Source organism: Danio rerio, chromosome 7 (genome assembly GCF_052040795.2).
Source record: "Danio rerio strain M-AB ecotype USA chromosome 7, GRCz13ab, whole genome shotgun sequence".
NCBI lineage: Eukaryota > Metazoa > Chordata > Actinopteri > Cypriniformes > Danionidae > Danio > Danio rerio.
The window spans coordinates 65403593-65428524 of record NC_141027.1 but is presented as its reverse complement, the minus strand read 5'-3'; the positions used below and the strand labels follow the sequence as shown (position 1 = coordinate 65428524).

General features: G+C 35.9%; 1 protein-coding gene across 2 annotated transcripts in view; it reads right to left on the bottom strand.

The window, feature by feature from the left end:
• The window catches only part of LOC147843244 (uncharacterized), a 1033179-nt gene that overhangs the window by 599909 nt on the left and 408338 nt on the right, over positions 1 to 24932 (bottom strand). The window contains exon 1 of one of the 2 annotated variants that reach the window (XM_087262032.2): positions 10560 to 10693. The exons of the other annotated variant lie outside the window; for it this stretch is intronic. The gene's annotated coding sequence lies outside the window, so the exon portion shown is untranslated. Of the gene's footprint in view, positions 1 to 10559; positions 10694 to 24932 lie in introns of those variants that run through there. 2 annotated transcript variants of the gene reach the window in all.

Below are 24932 nucleotides of genomic sequence, written 5' to 3'. Positions count from 1 at the left end.
ACAACTGTGTCAACTTAATGCTACTAAGTTACATTGGGTTTATTCACTTTTTTAAGCAAGGCAACTTATCACTTTTAAGGCAACAGGTTTACTCACTTTTTAAGTAGCCACAGTAATCTCCTTTTAGAGTGTATGCAGACTGAAATCACTGACTTATTTTAGTGGTGCTGTCTGTTTGCAATTATAACTTTGAGCAGTTTTATCTGCAAAACTTTTGCAAAACAAAATATAACACCTCTACCAAGGGCATAAGGTATCTTTTGGAATATATATCTAACAATGAATATAATTTACAAAGTGGATATCTTCAAATGCTAGCAATTCTTATTTATTCAGAGGTGTCTTTCTCAAAACAGTGGGTGAACTTCAATTTGAATGCAATGAAACATGCTGTAATTAAATTCACTGAGAAATTGGCATTGCTGTGAATTCCAGCGCCTTCTTTCATCCTCAACTTTTTTTTTTTCGACACACTTTCAACCAGATCTAAATATGATGGAAGCGTCCACGAGCAAACAAATATAAGAATCACAGAACCAGCATAAAAAGGTGACCTCATTTAGAGCTGCTTGAAAATCCTAAACATGATGTAGAACAAATTAGCTTAGCGAGGTGGACATATTAAAGCACGTCCACACATCCATATCGAGTGTTTGAACCTGCTACCGAAGCAGCCAAGATGAATATGCAACTTACTGCAGCTTACAAAACTCCATAAACAGCTTACGATGATATGGACTGAGCGCTGGACACTCAAAAAGTTTGCAAAACTTAAGAATAACTCGCATTAGCTGTTACACTTGCGTCAGAAATACATGAAAACAGATTTATTTTTCCATTATACGACAAACGTATCTGCTTGCCAGCTTATCGACAGCCTACGAAATCCCTACTCACATTGCTGAACTTCATCTGTCACTTAATTAATGTGCAATAATTAACAGATATAATGAAGGACGAGAATGATTTAATAAAATATCAGCAACCAGATGACCTTCTGCCTTACACCAAATCATGGAGCAGTTACAAGCATGTAATAACAAACTAATCACAAAGGCATCAGCTGGCAAAGAGATTTAGAGGCTCAGGGGACGCATGGCACAGATTTTCAGGTTAATAATCACTTGTTTGTGTGGATGTTAATGAACTCAACAGGGTTTACACCAATAAATGCCTTCAAACCCCTACGGCACTTCCTAGTTAGAGTCACAGCCTGGTGCCCTTCATGAATATACAGTATATGGCTCTAAAAATGAACCCTCTTCTCATTTAACTAATTAAACAGCGAGCGAAAACAGTAAACAAAGCTCCCTGACCCTGTTATCTTTGAGGGGAAAGGGGAAAAAAAGACTTTGAGGGAAAGGGTGGAAAAGGCTACAGCCTCTGTGGAAATCTGAGAAGGCTTTCAATCGGGCTGCTCTTGTTCAGTGCAAACCCTGGAGTACTATGTGACTTTGGGATGGTGCCCTTGTGTTCTCATAGCTGCATACATCAGCATTCTTGCTTTATTGTTTGAGGTCTGACTTGATTTGATAATGGTTTGTTTTTGATGACTTTGTAAATGAAAAGAAACATAAATTGTGATGTTTGTTTTTGCATTTGTGTGTGTGTGTTACCCAACTATTAATATATAACTTTGTTTTAACATTAATTCGAGTGTAAATTGTCTAAGAATGCTGCTACTGGAGTAAAGCAACTTTGCACCATTTGCATCACTTCTTTTTTCTGCGTTTGAACGTTACAGATTGTCATCATAATCATTATTGATGGCTTTCATTTTTAAATAAGGGTGCATCTGAAGGTGTATTCTCAGAGAGTATGTACTTCTTTATTTTCTTTAATGTATGTTCTATAATGTATGAATATGCAGTATTAATATTGTAGAGAATTAAGTGGATATATGAATAAATAATCATGACTAGATATAATTAATTATACATGTTTAGATCATTTATACGTAACTTGCTGTTGCAGAATTAAGTTTGCAATCAAAACTATTTTGTCCAGTATGCATTAAGTGTGGTCAGATAGCATTAACGGAATTAGTACCTTAAGGGATTTAAGGAACTAAACTTTTGAGGAATTTAATCTTAAACAGAAAATTCCTACACAGAAATTTGAGGACAAAAGCCCAACAATTGTCTTGAAATACAACATCTGAACAATTTATTTAGGTGTGGAAATAATAGTATGAACAAAATAATTGACTCTGACCATTGAATCATATAAGACAGTGGTTCTCAAACTGTGGTACGTGTACCACTAGTGGTACGCAGGCTTCCTTCTAGTGGTACTCGGTTAAATTAAATATGTGATGTACATGCTACACACATTTCAAAATTTATCAAAAATGATGTACATAATAAGTCATATATGACATATAGCCTATATTTCTAAGGTAATCTGCCACATTTTTTAACTGTGCAGAGCTGTAGCTGCTTTACTGGGCCTACTAAGCTATTGTATTTCAATATTGCTCATTTTGGTGGTACTTGAAGAGACAATTTTTTTTTCTGAGGTGGTACTTGATGAAAAAAAATTTGAGAACCACTGATATAAGAAAATGACCTTTCATGTAGTGTGTAACTCTAAGTGAATGAAAACATCCAGCTGAGGTTTAAATCTGAAAGTGCACTGTGTTTAAAACTATTAATTCTTTAACGATATAGCTGACTTCAGAGGCGATAAATGAATTGTGTTGAGTTTGGATCAGTTTCCTGAATGCGTAGACGTCAATATGATACAACAACAAATATGAAGTGCTGCATCTGGTAAAATGTGAATGCACCTTTCCTTTCAGACACTAGCGGAGCGCAGGGGATCACGGGACTGATTATGACGCGAAGATAACAATGATTGACAGATAGAGATTTGGCTGTGGGGAATAAAGGGTTAAAGTCCACAAAGTCACAACAATACTACAGTATAGCTAACCTAGTGTTGTCCTTTGTTCCTGCCGTTTGTTTGATACAATATAATACAATAATGATAATATGATACAATAACCAGCGCTGCAACGCAGGATTTAATTGTCTTTTGTAACTTGTACACAACGCACCGCGATTTATGCTTCTTACTTTACCAAATAAAATGTGTTTCTGAACTCGCGACCCTCTGCCGTTTGTGTTTGCTATGGCACGAATACATAAAATCATACTCAAGTAAAAGTACCATTACTTGCTCAAAAATTTAGTACATGTATAGTAAAAGTATTTAGATATAAAAGTTGTAAATATTAGTATGAGTAAAAAGACCTTTCAAAGGTACTCAAGAGTAGTGAGTATTAAGCTGAAAAAAGCGGATGTGTTTACATGTAATTTGTGGATGTGTGTGTATTATTAACATTCTGTGGTGCATTTAGTTCTTGTTCTTGTTTAAGGTCATTTCAGTCATCGTACAGTCAACATCTGCAGTGACATGAAATCTAAACATCTCTGGGTCATTGCATTTATGCAGGGGTGCCTAAACTCGATCCCAGTGCCCTGGTGTTCTACACATTTTAGTTCCATTCACAATTAGACAAACCGAAACCAACTATTCAAGCTTTTACCGACTTTTCTACACAGCTTTTGGCAAGTGTATTGAAGCAAGTTGGAGCTAAACTGTGCAGAACATTGACCCTCCAGGACAAGGTTTGGGCACCCCTGGTGTAAATTATCTTCCTGGAGACGTTTAATGCTTCCAAACAGTTTGCTGCATGTCTTAATGTTGTTCAGTTTGATGGCTTTACTTTCTATGTGTGATTTGATTGGACTCGCAGGACTGATTTTTTTAATCCCCATAGACAAGAAAAAATAAAGTAGTGACTGCAGGTTGAAGGAAGGTAGTGGAGTAAAAGTACCAGTACTGCACTAAAAATGTATTCAAGGGAAAGTAAAAAAAAAACACACATTTATGAAACTACTTAGTAAATTACAATTCCTGAGAAAAAATAAAAAAATAAAAATAAAACTACTCAAGTACAATAATTTGAGTATTTGTAATTTGTTACTTTACACCACTGGTACCTAAGCAAGTTACTAGTTTTCAACTGACTTGGTGCTGGAGCAAATGACATTGGCTGATTTTTCCACAGAGTTTACTTTTTCAACTGCAGGCACACAGAACGCTTCATCAAACATTCAAGACAATTACAACATGGGATTTCCATGATACATAAATACTGTTTAAAAAAATCACCCCAAATAGAAACATGTTTAGATATGGTGCCTCTCTCCACTAAATAAACGCATGCATTTGGTATGATCAAGGCCTTACAAGTATCTCCTTGGATGCAGAACTTCTATGAAGGCCACACTGTAGGTAAATCTGGCCAAAAGGCATGTTGTAGTTTCTTTCGTTGACTATGGAATCATAGGCATACTCAAAGTAGGCCTATATAATTGTGTATCTAAATGTTTATTAGTATAAATACCCATTCATAACAAGCATATTAACTAAGATTATGATAGAGGTAAGAGTTTTTAAAATCATTCTAAATGTAAAACAACAGACTGAAGTGCATTGAAACTTTAGCATTTACCTATTGGTTCAGTTGATTTACACAAGGCAATATTTCTAAACAGACCAACATTTGTCACATCCAAGTAAACTCTCATCTTTTGATTAAAGTTGATCAATTTATTTTCCAGGGTTCAAATCAGTTATCTATCAGACAGGATAGAGAGATGCTTTGTGAGTTTATAATAGCGGTTGTCATTTTAATCTATACAACATTTCTCTCTGGTTCTCGAACCTTATTGGCTGATAGTTGTGCGATAGTCTGCAATAACAGAACTTGTACAGCCTCTTCACAAGTATTGTGAAGATAAATATTGCTGCTGTTGGACAACATATTGTACCTTTGAGGCTTTTTTACGGAGAGAATGTTGTTGTTTAGATAGCAATTATGCAGTTTATTTATAAGGATAATGCCTATTTTAAATATTTAGTATTTTAGAGATTTAGTGCGGGGACATTCATCAGCCTGTCATACTGAGCATAGCAAAGATGGTTGCCTCTTCGCCCCAAGATGGTGACAGTGACAGTAAAATAAGCTCTTAGGGGAGAAAAACTAAGAAAAGACAGCTAATAAAAACATTATAAATCTGGTAAGTGATATTCTAAGTCGATCTCTCTCTCTTTTGTATGTTGTAGTACTGTATTTATACCATACTAATCTGGTAGTTTTTACTTTGCTTTGGCTTTTCAGGTTTATTCACTGTGATATCCCAATTGCAACATAGAATTACCAGAAAATGTCTCTAGACTAATGGCATTTCAAGTCGTTTAGCCTTATAAACGTTAAATATCAGCAAAATCACCTGTTTTGTTATCACTTTAGACATTAGAAAGAATCATTCAAATACTAGCTCTAAAGTGATGTAGAAGTGAAGTAGCAACGGTTTCTGTTGTTCAGACCGTCAGCTGTAGAAGTGAATGAATTGTGGTAAAAAGTTTCTCATACAAAATGATTTTTAGAATCTCCATGTTACTGGTGTTACTAAGATACTCGGCCTATTGCCTCGGGCCAATGCACACCTCCCACCAGTGCAGATATACAGCCATACCGCACGGTGATATTTGCTCATATATCATTTTGAACAAGAACTACTGGACAGCTGTTCAGAAATATTTAATTATGACTACATTTCATATTTACATTTCAGAGACTTTTATTGTAAAGTAAATTCATTATGGGAGGTATTAGAAAAAATGCTGCTACTTTTCATGCAGTGTACAGTATATAATAACTCATCATAGTTTTCCACTAAGCGAGGTGCAGATTTCAGTCATTTATTATTAAAACCACTGCATTTAACTTTCATAATTAATCATGCAGCTCTAGTGTAAGTACATATGTTCATGACATAATGCCATTTTATCTTTAGGATTTCACAGGAAGGTGCACAAACCAAAGTGATAAATGAGACACCCCAAGCTAAGGTCTTGTAGACTTAGTGGACACAGGCATGTGGTGGTCACCATAAGTCTGCAAGCCTGCAGCTGCACATGTCATTTGGGACAGTCTGGGGGAAGCGATGCAACTAAAGCCATAAGTCACATGACAGTGAGAGCATTTACATGCACATGGGCTTGTAGTCTCCACTAATGAGGTGATAACCTGAATCAGGTGTGTTTGATTTAAGGGGTATTATTATGCAAAACTTTTACAAGTGTTTTAAATACAGCTGTGTGGCAACAGTGTGTGAATATGGTCAGCGTCTAATGCTAATAAATGTTTTTTAATTACACTTTGATTGAATGAAGAGAGAAAGTTTTCATTGCATAAGACTGTTAGGATGCACAGAAGAATATCTAGACTCCATAGCCTTTTTTTCTTCTGAGCCTCTTCTTTTATTCATTTCAGTTTTTAACAGAACCTGCCACTAGGCTGACACATTGGCATTTGTAGCTCTACATTTTGTTTTCGGCCTAGTCCCTTTATTAATCAGAGGTCACCACAGTGGAATGAACCGCTAACTTATCCATCAAATGTTTTAGCAGCAGATGCCCTTACAGCTGCAACCCATTGCTGGGAAACACCCGTTCAATTATTTATATACATACACTATGAACAATTTAGCTTACCCAATTCACCCATAGCACATGTCTTTTGACTGTGGGGGAAAATGGAGCACCCGAAGAAAACCAGGCACCACTCATCACCTACCAAAGCTGCATTAACAAAGTATTGAATACTTTACCGATGCACAGTATATATATATATATATATATATATATATATATATATATATATATATATATATATATATATATATATATGTGTATATGTGTGTGTGTGTGTATATAGCCACAAATTTTTAATGTGTCAAAACAAGGAAAATATAGCGTTATAGGTGCACTTTTTAATTCAACAAAACTTTTCTTTTAAAAACATTTAATTTAAAAAAAGAATTTTTGTCATTAATCTGAAATATGCACAGTAATCTGTCCTGGTTAAAATCCCAGATCACCAGTAAACTACACATAAACGGGCAGTAACCTCCCATTAAAGCAATGTTATTTTAAAAAATATATAATTAAACCTTTTTAACAAAAATAACTGTAAGCGAAAGAAAGCAGGTGAAACATACCGTGTTTAATAATAAAAGGATGTTCACGTGCACACGGTTAACATAGGCCTTTTAATAATCTGTTCAAAGAATAGCCTAATTAAAATGAAAGCAGTGACCGCTGCTGCTTACAAAAGAATGTGGTTTTTATTTTATTTTTATTTTTTTGAGCTCTTGAAAAGCAGTAAGATTGTCAGATCATCGCTCTTTGTCCAGTCTATTTCAAATGGAACTGATCGCACCAGTTGCTCTTCTTCTTCTAGGCATGGTTGCTTTGAATATATATATATATATATATATATATATATATATATATATATATATATATATATATATATATATATATATATATATATATATATATATACACAAAGTGATGATTATATTGATTATTTAATGATTATATATATATATTGCAGGTTGAGTAACAAAATCATGTTTAATTTGTATTAAACGGTGTGTTTTGTTGGTCCTCCTGTTGGTCTGGGACCTTTTCTAAAGATTCTACAACTAGACAGAATAGAACAGTTTCAGATAAACAGGCCATTATTACCCCATAAAACTTCAGCATCACATTCACAAAAGACAAATTGTTCTTGTGAGATTCTCTATAATTTAATATCCCATTCCACTGCTCTCAACCTCACAGTCTCACTTGTCCTCCACTGCCTGTTAAGCTGCTGCTGGTGTCAAAGACGTCTTTAAAATCTATTAAATTATGATGTGCCATAAAACTAATTCTCACCAGGGACCATGAATCACATGACCTACCTCTTTGTATGACCCACCTTTGACATTGTGTGTGTGTTTGTCTCACTAAAACGAATATATATATTAGCTTTCCATTCCTTAAATTATTGACCTCATGCTGATTCCTCAATCACTTTAAAACCTAGAGAAAGTTTTAAGTTGGAAAATGTGATTTGTCTTATTTTTTTTCCATTTTTAATCCGACAGAAAAACACCATGAACAATGAAAATGATAAGTTAATATGCACACTGTAGTCATAGTGATCACTCCAGGTCACAGGTGACTTTTTTGGACCAGCTTTTCTTTCACTTATTCAGCAGGAAGAAGTCTGTTAATTTTTAATCTTGACATTTATTATTAAACCAATTCACATGAAAAATTCAGAAGCTAATCGTATTAAACAGGATTGAATGATGAGAGATTTCACTTGACTTTAAGACTATTTATTTTGTTTGTTTGTTTCTTTTAATGCTTCGATTTATGTTCATGTTTACTGTACCTTTGCTGAATGTATTAGGGAAGAAGAATTGTCTCTCTAATTTGTTTCCAAAGATAAATCCCTAAAAAAAAAAATCACAAACAAATTACTAATTTTGGAGAATAAATCACAAGTAGCATTCTGTGATCAGATGTTCAGACAAAACGGTCTAATTAGTGACATTTTAAGTCAGGTATTTTTGATTTAATGAGATATTTGGTTGTGAAATCGCTGTCATCTGTTCTGTTTAGTACAGTCAATTGTACGTCATTTGTTAATTTGCTAGAAATAAGAGGATGGGCTGTTAAGGCTCACACAACCATCTGAACAAAAATAAGTTCTTGCTCATAGACAATATGTCCTCCAGAATTAGTAAAAGACTTAACATTTAAGTTATTATTCATTTGCCTCTAGATGTTCCTACCAGTACAATAAACAAAACATAGCCATCCATTACATCTGTACCCCAGAAAAACTATTTATTAAAAAATTGATAATAAAATAACACATTATTTATTATGTAATTTGTACTCAACACTTTGTCTTGTTTCTAGTACAAACATCTAAATGTTTTAATCAAGAAGACTTATCTTGACAAGCAGGCTATAGATGATATTGTTTTGTTTCTGAAATAATAGGTTCAAATTAAGTTAAGTTTTTCTTAGCTTAATTATCTGCCTACGGGGTAAACCCCATAGTAAACCTCAAGTAAACTTTGGTTTTAAAGAATGCATTACCCATTGGCAAGATTATTTAGCTTGTTCTTTATATACTGCCACTTAATAGGGACAACTGTCCAACTGATCGATAATGTCAATTTATAATCAGAAAACCGCATGGCAGTAACTTAATGCCTTTAGGCATGTAGACATGGTGAAGACTATCTGCTGCAGTTCAAAGTGAGCATTTCACAAACAGGTTGGTCTGAGCATTTCAGAAACTGCTGATCTACTGGAATTTTCATGCACAACAATCTTTAGGGTTTACAGAGGTCCAAAAAAGGTCCAAAAAAGAAAAAAGCTCTAGTGAGGGGCAGTTCTGTGGGCGCAAATGCCTTGTTGATGCCACAGGTCAGAGAAGAATGGCCAGACTAGTTTGAGCTGATAGAAAGGCAACTCAAATAACCACTCATTACAACCGAGGAATTCAGAAGAGCATCTCTGAATGCACAAGACATCCAACCTTGAGGCAGATTGGCTACAGCAGCGGACGACCACACCAGTTGCCATTCCTTTCAGTTAAGAACAGGAAACTGTGGCTACAATTCACAAAGGCTCACCAAAATTGCAAAATAAAACTTGGAGAAACATTGCCTGGTCTGATGAGTCTTGATGTCTGCTGTGACATCCAGTTGGTAGGGTCAGACTTTGCCATCAACAACATGAAACCATAGGTTCATCCTGCTATGAGTTAAATTTTCAGGCTGGTAGTGTTGTAATGGTGTGGGGGATGTTTTCTTGCCACACTTTGAGTCCATTAGTACCAGTTAAGCATCATGTCAACACCACAGCCTAGGGCTGTGCAATTAATTGAAAATCCGATTTCGATTTTGGCTTTTAACGATTATGAAAAAACATTAATCGAGATAAACGATTATTCCATCACGAACTGCCCACTTTCCAGTTGTACATTTGTGAAAACTCTTTGCCTCTGCAAAGCTCAGTTCCACGTGAAAATGACTAAAAGCATGTGTTGTAATGTAACTTTTGCAGCACGGGATGCGCATCATTCGTATTTTTAAAAGCGCAAAAGAGCACATGCTGTTGTGTGTGTGTGCGCCGCGCTTAGCCTCGGACAGGTAGCGTGCGTGTGTGATTGCGCGCACGCCGCGCTTAGCCTCGGACAGCAAAGCGCACACACACATCTAACGCGATCTTAATGTGAGCGCTTTAATGGTCAAATACATGCACATTTGTGTCAGAGTGCGGTGTTAAGTGATTATTCATATTAACCCTCATTTGTGTAATAAAAAAGTTGAGAATCAAAAGACATGAGAAAGAGAAACCATATCAGAGCCGCACTATTCTTAAAGTGACAGCGTGCAGTATTCCTGCTGCTGCCGACTGTTTTTATTATTAATCAATAATAAAATCAAAAAATACAGTGAAGATGCTTAAAGCACAGTTTAAACATAACAGATTTAATAACTCATTATTAAATAATCAATAACTCACAGTACATTATATTTTACTAGATGTTTTTCAAGATACTAGTATTCAGCTTAAAGTGACATTCAAAGGCTTAATTAGGGTAGATAGACAAGTCATTGTATAACAGTAGTTTCTTCTGCAGACAATCAAACATTTATATTGCTTAAAGGTGCTAATAATATCGAGCTATTAAAATAGGTTACAAAATATTCAAACCTGCTTTTATTCTAGCTGAAATGAAACAAATAAGCCTTTCTCCAGAAGAAAAAAAATATTATAGGAAATACTGTAAAAAAAAAAAAAAAAAAAAAAACTCTGTTAAACATCAATTGGAAAATATTTATCTATAAAAATAAATTCACAGAAAGACGAATAATTTTGACTTCAACTGATAATCGTTTTGAATAATCGTGATTACAATTATGATCAAAATTATCGTGATTATGATTTTTCCCATAATCAAGCAGCCCTACCACAGCCTACCTGAGTATTGTTGCTGACCATGTCTATCCCTTTATGACCACAGTGTACACATCTTCTGATGGCTACTTCCAGCAGGATAACGCACCATGTCACAAAGAGTGAGTCATCTCAGACTAATTTCTTGAACATGGCATTGAGTTCACTGTGCTCAAATGGCCTCCACAGTGACCAGATCTCAATCTAATAGAGCACCTTTGGGATGTGGTGGAACGCGAGATTGGCACATGGATGTGATGCTATCATGTCAATATGGACAAAAATCTTTGAGGAATATTTCCAGTACCTTGATTAATCTATGACATGAAGGATTAAGGTAGTTCTGAAGGCAAAAGGGGGTTCAAGCCGGAATTAGGTGTACCTAATAAAGTGACCAGTGAGTGTATTGTGATATTGTGTCACAACTGATAAGAACTGTTACATCATTGCATTAATGTATTTTGCTTTCTGGTGTTGTTGGTTTATGTTTTTAAAAGCATTTTAATCTCAAGAGTGACAGCTCCAAAAAAAAAAAAGAAAAGCTGGGGAAAATATGTCATCTCTGACCACTTTACAGTCACCATATAAATGCATGAATGGTGAAATTACTCTTTAGTAAATTCTAGGAGTCTCTGAAATGTATTTAGAATTTAGAAGACTCTTTCACCGCAACAGAACCTGACTGGAAATCGGCACTTCCTCCAGGTTGTGATTCACTCTCCCCTCTAAGCAACCCTGGGATCAAACCTCCTAACTCTCAAAGATCCAAGCCAAGATTACCATCCTGCAGAGGCAACAAAATCACACACGCAACGCAGCACAAAAAGCCTCAGGTGCAAAGTTGATCTATTTGTTTTACTTTGTTCCTCTGACAGTGTCAAAGCTTTGAAGTCATCTTTTATTCCAACAGGGTTGATTTTCATTTTTGTGCAAGCTATGGCAGGACCGCATCATTATTTTCCTACAATGAAAGCAGAAGAAAACAAGATCTTGACAATAACACATCTCTCACTCACTTTTCTTCTCTCGCTGTCCCTCTGCTTCTCTCTCTGTCAGTTCTGACTGCTCTGAAAACTCAGTTATACTTTCAATTATCCTCAACAACAGAGACCTCACAAGTGAGACCAAAAACTGTCAAAGCTGTGGCACTGCGCCTGTCAACTTGAAAATCATTTAGTGTCACTCTCTCTCTCTCTCGGCCCTCTGACATTAGCTGGGCTTTTCTGTGTGTCCGATTTGTGATGGGCAGCAATGTGCGCGAGTAAAGACAGGAAGAACAAGAAGATGCTGTTGCTGTTGTTGGTTCTTTGTGCTGTCGCTCTCTGCTAATTAACGGCATTCACAATGTGCTCACAGTGACGCTTGCTTTCATTGTCTCTGTTTGATTACTGAAATGTTTCCGGTCTTCTGGTTCACTACCTGTTCAGCACTGCGAATGAAAACTCATTCTCTCTCCAAGACTGGTAGGGTCTGTGTCATTCTGCTGTCAACTAGACAAAAAACATTTCAGCCCACAATCAACCCCTGCATTGTTTCCAGAAGTTTGCTCTGTTGTCTGTTACTAACGCAGAGATGTGGAACTTCAGATACAGTGCAAAGCAGAGCTAAACTGATATATTGATACAAAGTCTTGGCTAATTAGCCTAAACAACAAAGGACTTGTGATGAAATGTGACAAAATAAATATATAAAATATATTTAAAAGGGGCTGCAGATATGTAGCATAAAGCTAAATATGCATGTAAAGGTGAAAATACACTTTTTAAAATAAAAACACATCATTGACTGAATAATTTTTTCATTTATTTATTAATTCATTCATTCATTAATTGCCGCATGTCACATAGCATGTCTTTTTGTAGATAAATGCCCAGTAAATTTAGAAACAAAATATGGCATTTAATGCCTTTGTGATTTGTCAAAAAAACACAACTAACACACACATTTTTCTTCTTTTCTTTGTTCACACTATATATATATATATATATATATATATATATATATATATATATATATATATATATATATATATATATATATATATATATATATATATATATATATATAAAGTTGAAGTCAGAATTATTAGCCCCCTCAAATGTTTTTCTTCTTTTTTAAGTATTTTCCAAATAATGTTTAACAGAGCAAGGAAATTTCCACAGTATGTCTAATAATATTTTTTTTCTTCTAGAAAAAGTCTTATTTGTTTTGTTTCAGCAAGAATAAAAGCAGTTTTCAATTTTTTAAAAGCCATTTTAGGGACAAAATTATTAGCTTCTTTAAGCTATTTGTTTTCTTGATAATCTACAGAACAATCAACTGTTATACAATAACTTGCCTAATTACCCTAACCTGCCTAGTTAACTTAATTAACCTAGTTAAACCTTTAAATGTCACTTTAGGCTGTATAGAAGTGTTTTGAAAAATATCTAGTAAAATATTATTTACTGTCATCTTGGAAAAGATAAAATAAATCAGATTATTAGAAATTAGAAATTATTAGAAATTAGTTATTAAAACTATTGTGTTTAGAAATGTGTTGAAAAAATCTTCTCCCAGTAAAACAGAAATTGGGGAAAAAATAAACAAGCGGCCTAATAATTAGTGGGGGCTAATAATTCTGACTTCAACTGTATGTATATATATATATTCAATGTCCATCTTCAATGGTTAATTCATCATCACATAAGACATTTTTAGTGTGTGGAAAAAAAATAATAATAACGGTAATAGAAGCACCATTTTTGAGAAAGATGCATCAAGTTTTTCATACCTGAATTTGGGGATCCTCAGCCATTCCTTCTTGGAGATCCTCTCCAGTTCTGTCAGGTTGAATGGTAAGCATTGGTGGACAGACATTTTTAGGTTTCTCCAGAGATGCTCAAGTCAGGGCTCTGGCTGGGCCATTCTAGAACAGTCATAGATTTGTTATGAAGATACTCCTTTGTTATTTTAGCTGTGTGCTTAGGGTCTTGTTGGAAGGTAAACCTTCAGCCCAGTCTAAGGTCCTGAGCATACTGGAGAAAGTTTTCATCCAGGACATCCCTGTTCTTGGTCGCATTTATCTTTCCCTTGATTGCAACCAGTTGTCCTTTCCCTGCAGCTGATAAACACCCCTACAGCATGATGCTGCCACCGTGATACTAAACTGTTGGGACTGTATTGGACAGGTGATGAGCAGTGCCTGATTTTTTTCCACACATACAAATCTTATTTCTCACCATCTTGGAGTATTTCAGCTGGGCTTTCATGTGTCTTGCACTGTGGAGAGACTTCCACTGGTCCACCCTGCCATAAAGCCCTGACTGGTGGAGGACTGCAGTGATGGCTGACGTTCTTCAACTTTCTCCCATCTCCCGACTGCATCTCTGGAGCTCAGCCACGGTGATCTTTGGGTTCTTCTTTACCTTCTTTGTGGCCAGCTCTAGAAAGGGTTCTGGTCATTCCAAACATCTTACATTTAAAGATTATAAAGGCCACTGTACTCTTAGGAACCTTAAGTGTAGCAGTTTTTTTGTAACCTTGGCCAAATCTGTGCCTTTCCACAGTTCTGTCTCTGAGCTCTTCCTTTGACCTCATGGCTCTCATTTGCTCTGACATGCATTGTGAGCTGTAAGGTCTTATATATAGACAGGTGTGTGGCATTTCTATTCAAGTCCAATCCGTATAATCAAACACAGCTGGACTCAAATAAAGGTATTGAACCATCTCAAGGTTCATCAGAGAAATGAACAGCACCTGAACTAAACATGTAAGAGTCACAGCAAAGGATCTGAATACTTGCATAAGACCATGTGATAATTCAGTTTCTGTTTTTGAATAAATCTGCAAACATTTGAACAATTCTGTGTTTTCTGTCAATATGGGGTGCTGTGTGTACATTAATGGGGAAAAAATGAGCTTAAATGATTTTAGCAAATGGCTGCAATATAAGAAAATGAAAAATGTAAGGGGGTCTGAATACTCTCGGTACACACTATACATTTGTGTTTATCTTTATATCAGCGGGCAAACCTATGTATTTTGCACATGGTGCACTGACACTTATTGAAAATAGGGTGTGTGTGTGTGGTAATAAAAAGATTAAATTCAAATTAGCTTGGACGTTAGTGTTAAAGAAAATGTCTCACTGTAATGTTCCTCAACCAACTGCACCTTAGCAGGCAAAAGAAAACAATGGCAATGGATCCAAAACTCCAGGTGCCTCATTTGTAAAGACTTGTGTTGAATTCATAATAAAACATTGTGTACGCGATGTATTGCGTAAAAAAAAATCAGGTGTATGAAACACTGCGTACGCTGAATCCCACGCATATTCTCTTTGTACATCCAAATTAATGTGAAACTGAGCGCACATGCACAAGCGCTAAAACCCTCCCCCTAATGAATATGGTAATGACTCTACTTTGGCAAAACCAAATGAAAAAGCAATGGCAAAACCAAGCTAGTAGAGAAACTACACAGAATGTGAATCACTTCGATTAATTGGGAAAACCGGTGATCGCTGCAGATTTCATTTTAATGTTTGGCTGGTCAACTGCATGGTATGGAACCTTATATGCCTGCTAGACATGCAGATGATCCCATCCCATATAGCTGCCATTGCACGGCTCAAAGATACTTTGTAGTGTGCAATTTAACACAATTATCTCTAGGAGTCGCCATTGGAAATAAAAAACACACACAAGAAATGCAGGTACGCCAGACGTGTAGTTGGCATGGACCAATGCACAATCTCACGTTCATTTTATCATTAGTAAATCAAAACGTGAGCATACAACCTGGCGTAAACAAAGTTTTTGTGCGTACGCAGCGTTAATACATAAGGACCCAGATGTTCTGACCAGATGGACTTGAGCAGAAAAAAAAGCTTGTGATGTGACTACATGAAAGGGATAGTACAACCAGGGGCGCCCCCAAGGGGTGGCCAGGGGTGGCCACGGCCACCCCTCTGTAAACTCTGGCCACCCCTGTGGCCACCCCTTTGGCCACCCCAATATAATTTTGCTGTTGACATTATTGATTTAAATGAACTAATAAATTCCCAATATTTAAATAAATAAATAAAATGCAGTCACTAAATTATTGTTGGTGTTACTGACAAAGCTCTCCTCCTCTGTTTCAATGCTGGTGAAAGCAAACTGACGCATGCGCACAGAAAACCATTCCCGCGCGCCTCACGCACTCCTGTGTGAATCCCGGTTGGTTGTTTGCATGCACGCCGACAAAATAGGCGCCGCTCATGCGCCGTGAAACCGGAGTAACAGCCTTTTGTGCAGAGGTGTCGGCACGCAGCGAGTTTTGAAAGTCGACTAAAGTTTATATAATATGATGATGATGATGATGATGTTACTTTCACTAAGCATGCCTTTAAAGCAGAAAGGAGGGATAATGAGTCAGGGAGGTAAGACTTCATAACATGATTTCTAAGCCATGATCTGGTCTAAGACCACAGATAATTCTATAATACATTTTTTTGTATTCTTTAGAATTGTCATAATTAATTTTCATGCAAAAGGTTTCTTAAGTGATCTTGGCATATCACTCCAGTTGTTGTTTTCCTGTAATATTTATGACTGATTTCTGTTATTTATTTAGAATAATAATTGTATATAAGAGAGGTGGGGGGTGTATAGGGTGGTTCGCCCAGGGTGTCATTTAAACTAGAACCACCACTACCCTCCCCGATCGTCGTTGACAGCACGCACACACCTTCAATAGACAGCAATGGCTATTTAATATTTACCTTAAGCTACAGTATATCAATAGAAGAAGCTGCATTAAATGGCTCAAAAAGCAATATGGATAAATAATATTATTAGGTATAGTGAGTGTGTAATGCCTTTTGTTCAGCTTGTTCATTTGTTTGGGTTATTAATAAACTCATTATTCTTTCATTCATTTTCTTTTCGGCTTAGTCCCTTTATTAATCCAGGGTCACCACAGCAGAATGAACCGCCAACTTATCTAGCACATTTTTACACAGCAGATACCCTTCCAGCAGCAACCCATCACTGGGAATAATAAACTCATTAATCTTCATTAATTTTAGACATGGCAAATACCGTATGATGTACAATAAAGGCACGTAAAAAAAGAAGTTATTTATACAGTATATGAAAAGTGTTTTTAAACTAAACATAGATTTTCATTTGGTTTATGTACTTGCTGAATTATTTCAAGGAATAAATTGCAATATTTCAAGAAGAATGAATTAAATGAATAAAAACTACATTATTTCTTTTACCAGAAACAAAAATATAACATTACACTGAATTCATAATTTTTTTTGTGTGCCACCCCAAGATTTGGTGCGGCCTCTTCTGGCCACCCCTAAGAAAATTTTCTGGGGGCGCCACTGAGTACAACCAAAATGAAATCTCTTTAATCATTTACTCACCCTTCACTTTTTCAAAACCTATTTAAGTTTCTTCTGAACACACAAGGAGATCATTTGAAAAATGCTGGAAGCTGGCACCCATTGCCTTCCAAAGTGTTATTTTTTGCTCTCAAAAATTGCAAACGGCAAAATAATTAAACAGCTTTTTTCTAAATATCTGTGTTGTGTTTCACTAAAGAAACTCATAAAGGTTTAAAACCATGTAAGGGAGACGATAAATGACGAGGTCATTTATTTATTTATTGTTTTTTTTTTTTTTTTTTTTGCTATTCATTTAATATAATTCATTGATTAATCCCCTTATTAATCTGGGGTCACCACAGCGGAATGAACTGCCAACTTATCAGGCATATGTTTTACACAGTGGATGCCCTATTTACTAGTTTATTTTATTTTTTGTCTTTTATTTTTGTTTTAACTTCTTTCTGCAACCGTTCTTTACCAGACTTCATAATTGCGGTCAACTACTTTCTGCATCTTAAGTACACCAACGTATATGGCCAGCCACTGGGCAAACTGGTGACAGCTGAAAAGCTGTCCACACAAAGGTTAGCGTTGAGCTGGTAGCACGAAAAGTAACATAAGTCATCGGTGGCATCATATTACTTCGTAATATACATTTTAAAGGTGAAATGTGGCCATACGTAGCTCTGGCTACATAATTCACACTCTTCACAAAATTTATACGGGCTACATATTTACAATGAGCCTATGTTTTCATTTTGGATCATCATGGCTGCCAACAAGAGGAAAGCTTTCTCCTTATCTACTAACAATGATGCAGCAATTCTAGAATGTGTATGGCAGTGCAATTCTACAGGTGGCTGTTGGGTTAAATTAAGCTTGTTTGGTAACTCAAGTCACAAATCCATTGATGCAGGTAGTGACGATTCTATCCAATTAGTACTCTTAAGTGTTTACATGTATCATTTTTAGCATTGGAGCAGCTCAACTGAGGTGGAGAACCACAACTGAAGTAATACTTACATAAGTCCACAGTATATGAAAACCTTATAGTGGGTTGTTCTTAAAAGTAGAACCATGCAGTGGAAAAGATTCATTTGAAAACTATCTCTGTTAAGTATGAGATTAAAGTACAGTGGTCCCTCGTTATTTGCTGGAGTTACGTTATAAAAACCACATAGTTTTAAGTCAGCTTAGTAGTCAGCTTTATTTTTACAATTATTATGTTTTAAGACTGTAAAACCCTTCACTATACACACTGTACATGGGGCTTCAGCGTCAACGCTTGACAGAGGGCATGTCTAAAGTTGGGGCTGACGCGATCTTCATAGCAGTGATAGCCAATGAAATTAGTCAGCAATACGCCACTGTCTGAGCTGGTGTTTTTGCATACAGCAATCTGATTGGCTGATGCTTTTGTCGAAAAAGTTGAGAAAGTCCCAACTTCTGTAGCGTGCAACGGCACCGACGGATTCACAATGCATTTCGGCAACGCCTGACATCACACATTCAAAGTCAATGGGAAGCGTTGAAGGTAGTAAGCAGGTATCGATATAACCAAAAGCAAGATCATATCGTTATAAATATTCCGTTAACAATACTTTTTGAAATATTTATACATTTGCATGAAGTGTTTATTGAGCTTGTGGGATCTGAACAGGCTGTCTGATCTTTACAGAAGCTGTAAACTGACACGCGCACAATTACCACAGTGATGTTTAGCTCTGATGACGCGCTTTTATTTAGCCTGTAGTCTTTATATGTTTTACATTTTGTTCTATTACTTAAAATTTCTTTTATTTTTTTAGTTATAGTTTATAAATAAAATGAGTGCTAGCTTGTTTAGCTGTGATGATTATGCAAAGATCATATTTCATATTCAGTTTATTCTTCAGTACCCTATACATTAGTTAATGTATTTTATTAACGGATTGTTTATAAGGAATAAGCTATTAATATATAATACATTAGGCTAATTAATACATTAAGACATTGAAGTCAGGTAGGACAACAAATCACATCCATGTAGTGAATTACTGTTGAGTGGTATCGGCCTTGCATATACAATACGATACAAAAAGTATCATGTATAATACATAGCAACAAATAGCAGGAGATAGCAACCAAAAAGTCATTTAAATTGGTGAAAGAAGAAGCATGTCGCGTGAGGCGCGTGACGTGTTTATTATTCTATTCTGCTCCCCTCTCATACCCATTTGAAGATCTCTCTTAGGGGAGGTCTGCTCAATCAGTATCTTTATAATTTCTGTCCAGGTAGACAGCTTTGATGGTCACGTTGGCAACGGTCAAATGGGCGGGTATCTGAAGGCATTTTTGGTCGGCGAAAGCATTTTGGACCTGCCCACCCTCATGTTTTCCTGAGACCCCGGCCCGCCTAGGTGCCCTAGGTTCCTACAGCACTCGTTTCAACTACATAGTGAACCTGCAAGCGGTGCCCATAGAGGAGGGAGACCCAGCCCTTTTATTGCTGTGTCCTGTTCGCGCATTGCATTTTATATAGACTGTTCTCAGAGCTTTAGATCCTCTGAGCAGCTCCTTATCTGTTATGGTGATCGGCTGAAGGGAAGTGCTGCATCTAATCAGGGTGAGTCGTGTCAGAATTCCTAGAATTTAACAAGGTGTATTTTTATGATTCTCTGAAAAATATATCTAAACCGGAACAGGTAAGTAAGATCCAGGGGACATGTTGGAAGACTGCCACTCTGGTGATGCAGGTGCACTTGTACTGCTGTGTGGCGCACCCCTCACCAGAGAGGTGGTATGGTTCTTTCGTTGTGCCGTTTTCCATAGATTTTTCCATAGTGAAAGTTTTCTATACAGCATTGAAGTTCCCCATCCCGAAGAGGAACGCAATGGTTACTAAAGTAGCCCTCGTTCCCCGAGGAGGGGAACAGAAATGCTATGTTCCTTAGCCACAACGATTGTTTCTTAGCTGGCAGCCGTAATAGGCTCTTTCAGCTAGAAAAGTTTGTTTAGAGTGGCACGAGCTGCGTCTTTATAACCAGTCTAACTGTCATTAATGCCAGCAGTGCACGCTGGCGCCGCCAATTTATTGGCATTTCAATGGCCCGTTCAGATGGTTGGGTTCTGACAAAATCCCCATAGTTGAAGTTTTCCACATAGCATTTCTGTTACCCCTCTCAGCAAACGAGGGCTACTTTAGTAACTGTTGTGTTCATGTTTTACCGGATCCAACACTTCATATTTGGCAATGGCCTGTATTGACATTGATGCATGCAGGCAAATATCATTTGACTCTGAGTCAACTAAATAGAATCAATAGTTTCAAACACAGTGCACTTTCAGATTTAAATCTCAGCTGGATGTTCCATGAACTTTAACAGCTGTGTTACACACTGCATGAAAGGTTATTTTTAAAAACTATAATAGGTGCTCTTTAAAAAAAAAAAAAAAAAATTAAGATATAAAGTTAATGTTAACTTTTAAGAACAGTGATGACAAAGACAATGCTTTTCACACAAAGCAACACCAATGCATTCTGTAAGAACGTTAGACATGTAAGCATGCCTAAATTTAGTGTATAAACACAACATTCTCATTAATCACACAAGTGACATTATCTACGCTTCTCCAGTTCATCAATACCATCCGTAACCATGCGACTAGACTACTTAGTTTTATTAAAAATTGATTTAACAGGGTAATTTAAAATGAATAGCATCTCTCTCTCTCTCTCTCTCTCTCTCTCTCTCTCTCTCTCTCTCACACACACACACACACACACACACACACACACAAACAAACAGTGCTGATCAATCTCTGCTTCACATTCTGTGCCTTTTTTCCAATCAATGCTTTCCTCTCCTCACATCATTTCCTATGAATCAAGTAGACCTGCATCAATACCCTTCATCTGGAGATTATATATTTATACAAAAGAGTTTAAAAGAGAGAGAATTTCAGCTCAAGGGAGAACAAAACACTGAAGCTGCAGCTCATGCCTCAGATTATTGCTCAAATTAAGAGGTAACAAGGGTTACCATGACAGCAAGCTGTGCTAAGAGGAACGACATTGAAGGGATTCAGCAAATGATCCAAAATGATTTAAAACTCATAGAAAATGATCCCACCTGTACTAAGCTATAAGAGCAGAGTCACCTTGCACAAACTGACCACATGTGCTCATTTTTAATGAACAAATACAAAATATTCAACAGGCCTTCTGGTGAGCTGTTAGCTACACTGTAAAAAAAAAAAAAAGAAAAAGAAAAAGAAATTGGTTAATTAACAGTTTATGTATTTTGTGATAGTTACGAATTGCATTATGGGACCTTGATCTCTTTGTTGACTTTTGATGTTGAAAATTTAACTCTACAGTTTAACAAAGTGACTTTTATTGACATTTTAGTAGTTTGAAATAATATAGTTTATATGAAATAATATACATAGAAATAAGTCTGTAAAATAAAAGAAAATGTGATGATAATGTAGTTGATTAAAATGTTTTTGTACCATATAATTAACATTAACCCAGAGAATATATCACTTAAATTATTAAAATATTTATAAGTCACTTTTTGAGCTTAAAAGTTATTGGGAGAAAGATCAAGGTCCCATAATGCAATTCAAAACATCTAAATGGGGAAAACAATCAAAACCTTTACAACACTTCTGTCTGATTCTCAAATCTCCCGTAATTACAGCACTCGTACAGCCTCCTCACCCTTCTGTATCACTCCACCCAGCAGATGACAGCAGATCAATAAACTCACTACAGTTTGACAAATATTGCAGCTGTTGGACAACCTAATGTACTTTTAAGGCTCTTTCAGGTGTGAAATTAGTTGTTTAGATTGCAACTAGGCAGTTTATTTATAAGGATTGTGCCTATTTCAAATATTTATAATTTTGAAGATTCACCAGCATTCACGGCCATGTCATTGAGAGCAAAGACGATTGACACTTCTTCACAAGATGGCTTACAAAGACTACATAATAGGTTCTTAGGTGAGAAAAACATTGTAAATTTTAAACTACAGCTGATCAAATCATTATTAAACTAATCAGTGACTTTCTAATTCGATTTCTCTCTCTTTTGTATGTTGTAGCGCTGTATTTATCCCATTGTAATTGTAGTGTACTGAGAGTAAGATGGGACCCCAACTTATAACCTAATATTAGGCTATTATAGCACCTTCCCAACTATGGGTTTGTAAGGTCCACCCAGTTGGTCCAATCAAGGTTTCCACTGGTGGATGAAGGTTCATTGCTTGTCTTTCCAGTGCACAATGTTGATTTACTTCAAATTTAACTCTTATCTGACTCCAATTTAAATATGAGAATATTATTATATTTATTTTTTTGTTTTATCTGATTCCAATCATAAAACATTAAGAAGATTATATCATTATATAATTTAGATAAATGTCTGAACCTTTTATCTTGACTTGTGACTATTACATTTGTTCATTCGGGTGCTCATGTCACTCAGAGGAATCGCCCCAGCCGGTGGCGTTTCTCATGGTTACATTGTTGTCAGTCTTGAATGTTAAACAGAGGTAGATGATTACAAGATGGCCGCTCCCATGCTTGCTCATTCTAAAGTATTTTTGATTAGTCCTCCCTAGATGTACACCCTTGAGAAAAGACAATATCATTTCCAATCAGAGGTTAGAGCCATTATTATAAATGTAACCGACTACTGTATTCTATAATAATTTTGGTTCAGCTAAGCCCATGGTTTCCCATATACACCGAATTTAGAATAAGAATACTTTTAAACAAGGGTCGGGTACCCTATATAGGTTAGTTGTGCAACTTCTTGTTGTCCTAGACAGAAGTTAACACCCTTTCCACCCAGGTACACTTGAATCAACATCAAGAGTCAGTTGGATCCCTAAAATACAATTAGTGTGCCCAATGCTCCATCTCCACTGGATTTTAGTCCGTCTACTGATTTGACACAGGAAGTGCGGAAACAAGGATACAGCATAATCTACTTGAATGAATAATTACAGAGTGAGCAAAATATGTTCAAACATAACAATATAATGGTCAGGTTAATATGTATTATGCCAATTATTCATTCAATTTAAAAACAATCAATACAAGTCATCAAATTCTCAAAGATAGATCCAAGATCAGAAGATGCATACCTGACTTCAAAATAAACATAGCATGGAGCGTGGAGCTCCAAATGATGGGCTCATCTAGTTACAGAATCGCCCCGGACATTTAGAATCTTTCCCTTTAGTAAATCCCAAAATGTTCCTAAAGGAAAGGGGTGTGTGAAATAACAAAAGGCATTTGCATTTAGTGGAAGAGTTTCTGCCTATAGGAAAGGCACATCCTTAGTAGTGGTTCCAACGATACCTAATGTTATTTATCTTTTGTTTTCATTATGTCTATTTCTGAGGGAATAAGATCATTGTACCGGGTGCACAAATACATTTCAAATGATATCAAACATGATAGATAAAGTCACTTGGATTGATATAGAACATTCATATTTTGTAATGACCATTCTGTCGGAGTAGAGTGAAAAGGGGCTGAGTGACCAAAGGGTGTCTCAGGAGATGTTTCAAATGTAAATGGAAGAAAGGAGGGGAGCTAGTTTTTTCGCATTCCCACCTGGTGTGTTGTAGAGCCAATTGTCTCACTGTTTTCAGCTCATATCTGAATTGTCAAATACATCAAAGTATTTGTGGTATCTCAAGTCTTACAGGTTATTTTAACCAAATGCATTAGGTTATATTGATTAAATGTTTTTATTTTTTTTTTATATTACATTGCTAATATTACTAGTACTATTATTTTTATAATTATGACACACAGTTTTTAAAAATATTGAAATGCTTTCCAATACATTTTAAGTTCCACTTAAGCATTATTACAGTATCTATTTAATAAAGATCGGCTATAAAGTGCGCAGTTGTATCATCAATAATTAAGAGTGCTTGTGAAACGAATAAATAAAACAACACGGAGAGATAATTTGATTAAAAAAACATTATTGCATTAAAGCTTAAATAAACCTTTTAACGCAAAAACAACATGTTGTATGCATATTAATACAGCTGTTCTGTCCCAGTTAAACCAGTTGAGTGTTAAAATATAAAAAAAATTAACTTGACTGGTTGAGTTATTAAATAAAAAAAATAAAAATACTCAACAACGGTTAACCATAACCCAACAAAGCACCAAATATTTTAACTCAACCATTGGGTTAAATAAATAATAACCCTTTTTAAGTTTTGGCCATCCTGTTTTTTGGGTTAATTAAATAATAACCCTTTTTAAGTTTTGGCCATCCTGTTTCGAATGAGTCTCCTGTTTTCACTTCTGCGGACTAATCAGGGTTCGCCACAGTGGAATGCACCGCCAACTTATCAAGCATATGTTTTACACAGCGGATGCCCTTCCAGTTGCAACCCATCACTGGGACACACCCATACACTCTTATTTACAAACATACACAATGGACAATTTAGCCTACCTAATTCACCTACTGCATGTTTTTGTGAGGGAAACCAGAGCACCCAGGGGAAACCCATGACAACATGGGGAGAACATGCAAACTCCACACATAAACGCCCCATGTACTTTAATATGCAATATATATATATATATATATATATATATATATATATATATATATATATATATATATATATATATATATATATATGTATTT